Source organism: Hypanus sabinus, chromosome 17 (assembly GCF_030144855.1).
Source record: "Hypanus sabinus isolate sHypSab1 chromosome 17, sHypSab1.hap1, whole genome shotgun sequence".
In the NCBI taxonomy this organism is placed as follows: Eukaryota; Metazoa; Chordata; class Chondrichthyes; order Myliobatiformes; family Dasyatidae; genus Hypanus; species Hypanus sabinus.
Window position 1 is genome coordinate 23,279,369 of NC_082722.1, and position 10,971 is coordinate 23,290,339.

The 10,971-nt window shown below is 46.0% G+C and overlaps 1 long non-coding RNA gene across 1 annotated transcript; it reads right to left on the reverse strand.

The window, feature by feature from the left end:
• Positions 1-904: 904 nt before the first annotated feature.
• Positions 905-10,710, reverse strand: LOC132407152 (uncharacterized). Its single transcript, XR_009516381.1, has 3 exons — positions 10,587-10,710; positions 7,206-7,464; positions 905-1,886 (listed from the first exon to the last, which is right to left on the reverse strand). It is a non-coding gene; the product is annotated as an uncharacterized LOC132407152 (long non-coding RNA).
• Positions 10,711-10,971: the final 261 nt, after the last annotated feature.

Sequence of the window (10,971 nt, forward strand, 5' to 3'; positions counted from 1 at the left end):
ATGTATGACAAGGGATTTCAGTGAAATGCAATATGATTACAGCAGTGGTTAACAGGGTGGATATCGGGTTATTGGTTCTTCAGGCTGGGGTTGGGGCATCCAGAGCCTGGTATCATGGTCGCAGCATAAATGATCTGCCACTCAGTACAGAGATAAGGAAACATCTCTGCAGTCAGAGTGTTCCGAATCTCAAATTCTCTACCTGACTCATCTGCCACACAAGAGTGGAAAACACACACAAAACGCAGGAGGATCTCAGCAGGTCAGGCAGCATCTATGGAGAGGAATAAACAGTCAACTTTACACACTGAGTTTCCAGCTCCTGCAGAATCTCTTGTGTTTATGTACATGATGGTGACTTTGATTGTATTTTTTTACAGAAGCAGCAACCTCTCCTTCAAACAAGTCCAACCCCAAACAGGCCCTGTAAGCCTAGATATTTCTGAGGGACTGAAGAGAGTCCGAAGATGCCTGGTGAATGAAACAAGGAAGGCAAAATGGAGGATTTGTTGAACTTAACAGTGTCAAGCTTCCCAGGATATGGGAGTAATGCTAGTAAATAGGCACCCTGGTTGGAATGGTCAAGTTGGGGTCTGTTTCCATGCTGTCTAGCTCTCTAGATCTGAAAATCAATCCTTAATCGTTAAGTTGCTCCTGGTTTGTTTCTGCACCAGCTGACCATGCCCGATCAGAATCTATTATGACTTTTCCACATTATCTGGCCTGGGTCAATCATGTGGCTTTATTGCAGGTTTGTGTGCCAAAGTCTTGGCTAATGTTCTGTTACGTATTCAGACAACAATAAATATATGAGTTAGGCAAGGGTTTATATAACAAATAACACGTTTATTAAACACTGTAAACAAACCCCCCAAAAGTAAACAAACACTAACGTAACCGGAAATTAGCTGCTGTGTGGCAGCTTAAACAGTTCTTAAAGCGATGCAGCTCAAACAGTTGTTAAAGCGATGTTGCAAAAACAGTTCTTTAAAGTAGTATTGCCACAAGTTCAAAATGCTCACAGTCCATTTAAGGGAGAGACTTTTTAAGATGATTTAAATTCTCTTTCATGTCGTTTTGCTTCGATCCCCGAGGTCGAACTTTTCCCACGAAGAATTTACGAAACGTAACGGCTTAAAGGCATTGACCTTTCCTTTATCACACTGTCCTCAATCTTCTGCTATCCCGCAGAGATTAACATGAGAACAGTCAACGAATTCCTTCCGAATAAGGATTAAATAAGGTCGAACCCGTTTCACCGTCGAAAATCGATTCTCCTCGATCTTTAACTCCCGAACTCCAATCTTCACTCTCCACCGATTCTCAACTAGCAGTATTGTAAAGAAACTGCTGGCAATGACCTTTTAAACTTTAGGCATTAAATAAAACTCCATCTTTCAACTAAACTGCGTCATCACATTAAATCACGCAGTGGCATGAAGTCAACTTGGCAAATCCAGCCACAAACTGCCCCTCCTCACAGGGTGGGGTCTTCCTTTTATACCCTGTAAAAAAAACCTGTCACATGATCTCCACTGGTGGGAAAATGACATCACTCCACCATCACAAGACCATTACCTCAAGTACAGTATAGCTTCAACCCCAGTCACGTGACAAGGGTACCACTGTCATGTGTCACGAGTACATAACAGTTCTAATATGTCCTGCAATTACTGGCCAAGTGCCCAATACTGGAGCCCAAGTGTGTGGCAGACGACTCACTAAGTCTCTGTGGTTGGCGAATGCCTGAGGTGGGGGCAATGTTGGCCGGCACGAAAAACTAGTGAATCAGCGTAGATCTGGTGAGTTTCAGCAGTAGTTCCTATTGCCAACGCCGTTAAGCCAGCAGCCTCTACCTCCATCTTCCAGTCACGTTCCCCAGAAATCTATGGAGCAGGGATGAGTGAACTATTACAATCGGGTGAATAGAATGTGTGTAGTGTTGCATAGACACTGCCTGACCTGCTGAGTTCTTCCAGCATTTTGTATGTGCTCCTATGAAAATAACAATGCCACGTTCCATCCCTCCATGACACCCAATATCCACCACCAGCTGCCTGCTGGGGCTGGAGAGAGGGTAAAGGGGCACGCCTTTAACTTTCCATTCCATCCAGAATCTTTCTCTGCCTGTTGCAGACAACACTGGCTGAGGCCAAGGTATTGGTTGGACCCTCCTAGTCCTCATCACTGCCTGAGTCACGAGTTGGCACACACTTGGTCTTTGTGGCCAGAGATTTGAGTACAAGAATCGGGGTGTCCTACGAATACGTATAGGGCTTTGCTTAGAATATTGTTTGCTCTTTTGGGTTTACTCATTACAGAAGGAGGTGTCGCACACAAGATGCTGGAGGGGTTCAGCAGACGAGGCAGTATCTATGGAAGGGAATAAACAGTCAATGTTTCAGGCCGAGACCCTTTATCAGGACAGCAAGAATTCACCAGCTTTGTTACAGACAACATAATGTATGGACATTGTTGGCATCAGAAAAGGGGACCATTGTTGATGGATGATAATGAGAAGGTTATGGGCCACCACTTGCCAGTTATGTAAGAGTTACAGTCACACCGTGTGCCACTTGTCAGTCGCTGGGAAGTCTTGCTGATAATGTGGGCAAGCATCTGGAGAGGTGAAGCTGACAGTCCAAAGGAAATAGGAATGTGCGTTTGTCCAATTTTGATTCATGCAGCAGCCAAAGCTGTACATCTGTGTGTGTGTGTGTGTGTGTGTGTGTGAGACAGGATAAGATTAATGTTGAAATCTCAGTTGTTACCAGCAGCTTGTTGAATATAAACAGCACTAGCTCACTAGCTAGCAGTGAATATCTTAACACTACAGGAGGCATGTGCACGTGCCCACACACACACACACACACACACACACACACACACACACACACACACACACACACACACACACTCACACACACACACACACACACACACACACACACACACTCACACACACACACACACACACCACACACACACACACACACACACACACACACACTCACACACACACACACACACACCACACACACACACACACACACACACCACACACACACACACACACACACACACACCACACACACACACACACACACACACACACACACACACTCACTCTCACACACACACACACACACACACACACACACACACACACACACACTCACACTCACACACACACACACACACACACACACACTCACTCTCACACACACACACACACTCACTCTCACACACACACACACACACACACTCACTCTCACACACTCACACACACACACACACACACACCACACACACACACACACTCACTCTCACACACACACACACACACACACACACAGACAGACACACACACACACACACACTCACTCTCACACACACACACACACACACACACACTCACTCTCACACACACACACACACACACACACACACACTCACTCACTCTCACACACACACACACACACACACTCACTCTCACACACACACACACACACACACACACACAGACACACACACACACACACACAGACACACACACACACACACACACACACACACACACACACACACACACACACACACACACACACACCACACACACACACACACACACACACACACACACCACACACACACACACACACACACACACACACACACACACACACACACACACCACTCTCACACACACACACACACACACACACACACACACACACACACCATTATCAGCCAGTTTTTGTGGCCAATATCTTTGCAGATTTGGCAGCTTTCAGCATGGTTGAACAACAGTGTCACTTCCTCATAAATATTTATGTCTGTTCACTGAACGACTGCTGCAGGAGGATTTTACACCAGTCGTATCGGTTGGAATCTCCTCTCACGACTCCAAGGAAGATTTGAGCTGGTCCAAATATCTGATATCCTGCCTTGGAATTTTTTCATGGCATAAATAGCTTTGCTAATTTTTTCCCCATCAGCATGTGTGATCTCTGCTAAACAACATATTCACAGCTCAGCACACGACGGAAACCAAGGACTTTGTCTGCCCTGGTAAAGCTAAGGAAGACCTCACCCACCCTCGACATCCTCTGGTTTCCATTCTCCCATCCGGCAGAAGATAGAAAAGCCCAAAAGCATGTACACCAGGCTCAAGGATAGCTTCTACCCCTCTGTTATAAAACTATTAAATGGTTCCCCGGTATGATAAACTGGCACCTTGTTGAAAGGAGCATTCTGAGATTGCCAGCAGGCGCTGCAGGCGGGTGACGTTCTGGGGAAGAGGAGCTCATTCGTCAGCTTTTCTTCTATTGGCTATTAAAGAGGAATATGACAACCACAAGATACCTGGTCAAAAAGCAAGGGGCCCACAGAGAATGGAGCAACTCCCTCCTTACTCCCAGGGCTCACCAATTCACAGCACTAATTCCACCAACATATGACTGTTATTTCACTTTTTGTTATTTAATAATCCTAGGGTGTAAATGTCGTGCAACGTGGGAACATGTATTTGGCCCAGCAAATGTGTACAGACTGCCATTTACACCAATCGTACACCGGCCCCATATTATTCTACAGCTACTTCCAGGTTCTACCACTGAAGTACAGGTGAAGGGCCATTTACATCGGCTGGTTAACATCCCACCCACATACCACTGGGATGTGGAGTAACTGGAGGAATTGGTGCATGTGGAGAGCATCCACGTTCTTCACCAGCATCACCAGTATCTTAGAATCATAGAGTACTACAGCACAGAAAAAGGCCCTTCTGTCCATCAAGTCCATGCAAACTGGTCCATTCGACCCACACCTGGACCATAGCCCTCCATATCCCTCCCATCCAAACTTTTGAAATCAACCCTGCACAAGGTGCAAGATCATAATGAAGTAGATTGCGGCAGCTCGTTCCACGTTCTCACCAACCTCTGAGTGAAGGAGTTTCCCCTCAATATTTCCTTCAATATTTCACCTTTCATCCTTAACCTATGACCTCTAGTTCTAGGCTCGTTGCAGAGGTCAGCACTAGTCTCATTACAACAGTCCGGAGGTCAAGATTTAACCCAAATGGCTGGACCTGTGAGGCAGCTGTTCTACCAGCTAACGGCACTGGCTTCACCACCCACACCAACCCCCCCCCCCCCCCCACCAAGCCCTGCGGTGACAGTTTCCCGAGTTACAATAGGGAAACAAGTACCCAGCTATAGAGTCATACAGCATGGAAACAGGGCCTTCAGCCCATCTTTCCAATGCTAACAGTCATCTATTTAAGATGGTTCTTCAGACCCAGCAGAATGGAGGATTTCACTCATATACACACCTCCATTGGTGTAGTTGGTACATCCTGCAGGGCACCAGATTGGGGATGTAGTGGATAGCGCTGAAGGTATTCAAAACTTGCAGTGGGATCTGGACCAGGTGTAAGTGGATAATGGAATTTAATGCAGACAGTGTGAGGTGTTGCTCTTTGGTGGGGTAAACCAGGGTAGGATTTACACAGGAGGCGGGTCTGGGAAAATAGATCCATAAACTCATTGGAAGTGGTGTCACAGGTAGACAGGGTTGTAAAGAAAGCTTTTGGCACATTGGCCTTCATAAATCAAAATATCGAGTACTGGAGTTAGGGTGTTAAAGTTTTACAAAATGTTGGTGAGACCTAATTTGGAGTATTGCATGCAGTTCTGGTCACCTACCTACAGGAAATAATGCCTATAAGACCAAAGAGAATTTGCAAGCACGTTGCCAGGACTTGAGGACCTGAGTTATAGGGAAAGGCTGAGTAAGTTAGGATTTTATCCCCTGGAGTGTAGGAGAATGCAAGAAGATTTGATAGAGGTATAAAAAATTATGAGGGGTGTAGATGAGGTAAATTCAAGCAGGCTTTTTCTACTGAGGTTGATGAGACTGGAAGTCATTGGCTAAGGGTGAAAGCTGAAATGTTGAAGGGGAAACTTAAACAGAAGAAGAGATTGGAACTTAGCCATGATGACGCCAAATGGTGACTCCTTTGCTTGCATCTTGGGTAATAGCTCTATTTCCATCTTTAATGTCTCTATTTTCCCCTTTCAGGGTTCTTTTGAAAGCCCTGACCTGGACGTACACGTTGACTTCGGTTCTTTGCGGGAATGGGACCTGCTCTTGGGATTTCATTACTGACCGTTACTTGACGTGCCAAGGACGCAGCCTAAGAAATTTAGCTTGGACACAATGGGCTTTTAACATCATAAATCAGCAAGTCGTTTGTTAAGTCTCCCCTCTCGCTGTGAAATAGAGACATCCCTTTCTTCCTTATTAGGGGGAGAGAGAGAGTCTGTGGTATGTCAGACACCGGCTGAACGAGTGGTCTTTAGGGTACCACACGTCTGTGGTATGTCAGACACCGGCTGAACGAGTGGTCTTTAGGGTACCACACGTCTGTGGTATGTCAGACACCGGCTGAACGAGTGGTCTTTAGGGTACCACATGTCTGTGTCTTTGCTGTTGCTTTGCTACATGCTTGAGTGTTGATGCTTTCTTTTTGCTGGTGGGGGGAGAGGGAGAATCATTGCTTGCTGCCACTTATGCACAGGAGGGAGGGGAGCTGGGGAGACTTTGGGGTTCTAAAATCTAACTGTCATTCACCCTTTAAGGGCACTCCTCTGTTTTCGTGGATGGTTGCGTTAGAAAGCTTTTCTGGATGTATATTGTATGCATTTCTCTGACATTAAATGTACCTTTTGAAACCTTTGGAAACTTCGTCACTCAGCGGGTGAGAGTGTGGAATGGGCTGTTGTCAGAAGTGGTCGATTTCAACATCTAAGAGAAACTTGGGTAGATACGTGGATGAGAGGGGTATTGAGGGCTATGGTCCCAGGGAATATCAATGGGACAATGCAGCATAGTAATTCAGCATCGACTAGATTAATGAAAAGGCCGGATTCTGTGCTATAGTCGCTATTACACCAATAGCTGTAACCAGGGAGGAGGGGGCAATGGTAACAATGGATCAGATCATCAGTTCACTGTCCTCCCTCCTGCGGACTTTCCTGTTACAGCACCGAGATCCCCCCCAATGTACTAGATGGAATCATACCCAGCAAAGAGGACTAAAGTCAGTGCAATAGATTTCTTCACTCAGTCACCCTTCAGTTGCCCCGATAACCATGCTGAGTTCCTCTGTGGTAAACCCATCGCTCATATCTCCCAAGTACCTGTCCAAGGCTCCATCTGACGAACTGCCAATGGCAGCACTCGTGGTGAGATTTGCTTTCTGGGGGCATGCTTGTTGTTCAGCAGATCACTTCACACCAATTACTTCAGCGTGCCACCGTTAAAGTAAATGTTTCCGTGAGCTCCATTAAACATGCTCTTCCTCCAGTCAGAAATTGGCGCCATTTCACCCTCTGTAACACATCCTGCGATGAGTCTGACTTTCTGTAAAACGAGCAGTTGTGGTTGCTGCTGCAAATCCTAGATGAGAGTTGTCCCAATCAGAAGTATAAAAATTAGTTTACGACTATCAGGAAAGAGGCACAGAAGCCCGAAGACCCACACCCAACGTTTCTGGAACAGCTTCTTCCCCCTCCACTATCAGATTTCTGAACACATAGACATTACCTCAGTATTCCCCTTTTGCCCAGTCTATCTATTTATTCCTCTATTTATTTGCTTTTCCTTTTCTTCATCTATTTATTTGTTGTAGCTCACAGTAATTTGTTATGCCCGCACTATACTGCTGCCAAAAAACAAGAAATTTCATGACTTATGTCAGTGACAGTATTCCTGATTCTGATCTGTCAGAAGCAGGCTTTCAAGTGGAATCGGGGAATGATGTGAATACTTTTGTATCCGACATAGATTGGGAGATCGCTTCGCCGAGCATCTACTCCCCATCCACCAGAACAAACGAGATCTCCCAATGGCCACCCATTATAATTCCACTTCCCATTTCCATTCCGATATGTCCATCCATGGCTTCCTCTTCTATCATGATGAGGCCATACTTAGGTTGGAGGAACAACACCTTATATTCCATCTGGGTAGCCTCCAACCTGATGGCATGAACATCGATATCTGGAACTTATGGTAATGCCCCCTTCACCATTTCCCATCCCCTTTTCCCTCTCTCATCTCAATCTCTGTGCCCGCCTATTGCCTCTCTCTGGTGCTCCTCCCCGCTTTCCTTTCTTCCACGGCCTTCTATCTCTTTCACCAATCAACTTCCCAGCTCTTCACTTCATCCTTCCCCCTCCAGGTTTCACCTACCTCCTTGTGTTTCTCCCTCCCCTCCCTCCACCTTTTAAATCTACTCCCCAGCTTTCTTTTCCAGTCCTGCCAAAGGGGTTTTGGCCCGAAACGTCGACTGTACTCTTTTTCCATAGATGCTGCCTGGCCTGCTGAGTTCCTCCAGAATTTTGTGTGTTGCTCGGATTTCCAGCATCTGCAGATTTTCTCTTGTTTGTGATTGAATGTTTTGTAATCCTATTATTTGGAATAATCTGAGAATAAGGGCAAAGAGCAAGTCCATAATTTCCATCCAGACTCCTCGCGGCCTTAGTAAAGCAGCCAACGTAATCAAAGACCCCGTCCACCTTGGATATTCTCTCCTCTCCCCTCCCTCCCACTGGGCATGAGAAAGAATGACAGCTTCCACTCTGCTGTAATAAAACGACTGATTGAGCGTATGTTATGATAAGATGGCCTCGCAGTCTACCTGGTCGTGGCCTGGCACCTTACTGGCTGCTGGCATGGCCCTCTCTCTGTTACTATAGCTCCAAATTCTGCATTTGGTTACTGATTCTCTCTTGTATTACCCGAGTAATGAAATGATCTGTATGGATGGCATGCAAGGTGATGATTTTGGTTCTACCTCAGTACATGTGATGATAATAAACCAATTCCCAATGACCATGTGGCATCTGATTGGTGAGCACTCTTTCAGACTGTCCTTCTCCACAGCAGGCCCCATTTGTGTGAGCGTTGTGAACTGATTTAAGTTGGGGTTTGTACTGTACAGAGAGCGATTTTTACAGAAGATGCCTGCTGTCCGGCTTGTCTTCATTTGCTACTGAGCTGATGCCATCAGGAAGCCAAGCCCTTAGCAGGCTCAGCTCTGAAGGGTGTGGGACAGCTTACGGTAGTGTTCAGGCTGGGGCTGAAGCCACAGAGGGAGGTGGAAAATGAGGGCGAGGGGGAGGATAGAAAGGTGTCGAGTTGGTTTCAGTTGGGACTGCATGTGACAGTGAGCGTCCCTCAGCATCATGTTCCTGTCCCAGTTGTGTCTGGAGCAATCAGCTATTCCCACCCCAACAGCAGGAAGAGTGACACTGAGCTGGTCTTAGTATATACAGTAGAATAAGACCTTTAGGAATGAGATGGGAAGATATTTTTTCACTCAAAGGGTCCCTGAATTCCCACCACAGAGACAATGGAGGCCAAGTCATTGAATATTACTAAGAAGCAGATATATATCTGGACACAAAAGACATTACAGGACATGGGAAGAGAGTGGAAGAAAGTCTTGGGTTAGAAAATGATTATGAATTTTTTTAAGATGGTGCTGATGAAGCCCCGTAACTGATTATCACTGAGAAACATAAAAAGGGATAAAACTAACTACCTTAATAATAAGACTTTTCCTGGTAAAATTTGTGGGAAGCGATCACCCGAAACAATGGAGAAGCAAACAAGGGTGAGGCTGAGTCAAGAGTCGAAGCAAACGGGTGTGAGACAAAGTTGAGGTGAGGTCGAGGCAGAGTCAAGGCCAAGTGGAGGCGAGGCAAAGTAGGGGCAAGCAGAGGCATGGCAGAATTGAGGCCCATCCACCTAAACAGAGGTTTGATTAATCTAAGTGCCAGGCTTATTTGGAAAGATCATGTATGGGCCAAAACACGGCGGAAGGGTCCAGGCCCAGAGCATGTCAAAGAGACAGAGCCTGGAACCCGCCGATTGAAATGGCAGTGTGTCGAGACCCGGGGAAAGAGTCACTGCTCCATGCTGTTTATTCGGCTCTCCACTGAACTGGGGCTGAGGCTGTGGCCTACTCCGGAGACAGTTTTGTTTTGAAAAATAACCAAATATTTGAAGGGGAGTGAAAAAAAATCCGCATTGCATGTAGTGACCGGCAGATACCACTAGATGTCAGCGTTGTACAAGCCCACAGTAGAAGCATGCGGGGCAAGAGCAACGTGCCTTATCAAATCCTGCAGAAGCTCTGCTGCACAGGGTCACAAAACGGCTTCATTCCATAATTTTTTACACCTTTTCCACATATCAACTGGTCATCCTTCCAAAGAAAAGGACGGGGAATTGATGAATTGAAATTTGCTGGTCTACTAATTACATGGATATAGAACATAGAATAGTACAGCACAGTACAGGCTCTTCGGCCCACAATGTTGTGCCAACCCTCAAACCCTGCCTCCCATATAACCCCCCACCTTAAATTCCTCCATATACCTGTCCAGTAGTCTCTTAAACTTCACTAGTGTATCTGCCTCCACCACTGACTCAGGCAGTGCATTCCACACACCAACCACTCTCTGAGTGAAAAATCTTCCTCTAATATCCCCCTCGAACTTCCCTCCCCTTACCTTAAAGCCATGTCCTCTTATATTGAGCAGTGGTGCCCTGGGGAAGAGGCGCTGGCTGTCCACTCTGTCTGTTCCTCTTAATATCTTGTACTCCTCTATCATGTCTCCTCTCATCCTCCTTCTCTCCAGAGAGTAAAGCCCTGTAAAAAAAAAGAGTAAATCTGATCAAAAATAGCCCAGATCAGAACAGGTGCCCTTAGAATCCAAAGTTATAAACTTGTGAGCCAATTAGTCAGACAGCAATGAAACTGACTTTTAGAAGTAAACTGGTATGTCCCATTTCCCTTATCAACTGAAGATAATATGATGTCTGAAGCCCATCCCACTTTCTAAACTCATAGGAGAGCTATCGATAATTTACCAAGACCCAAACAGCCTAACCCCA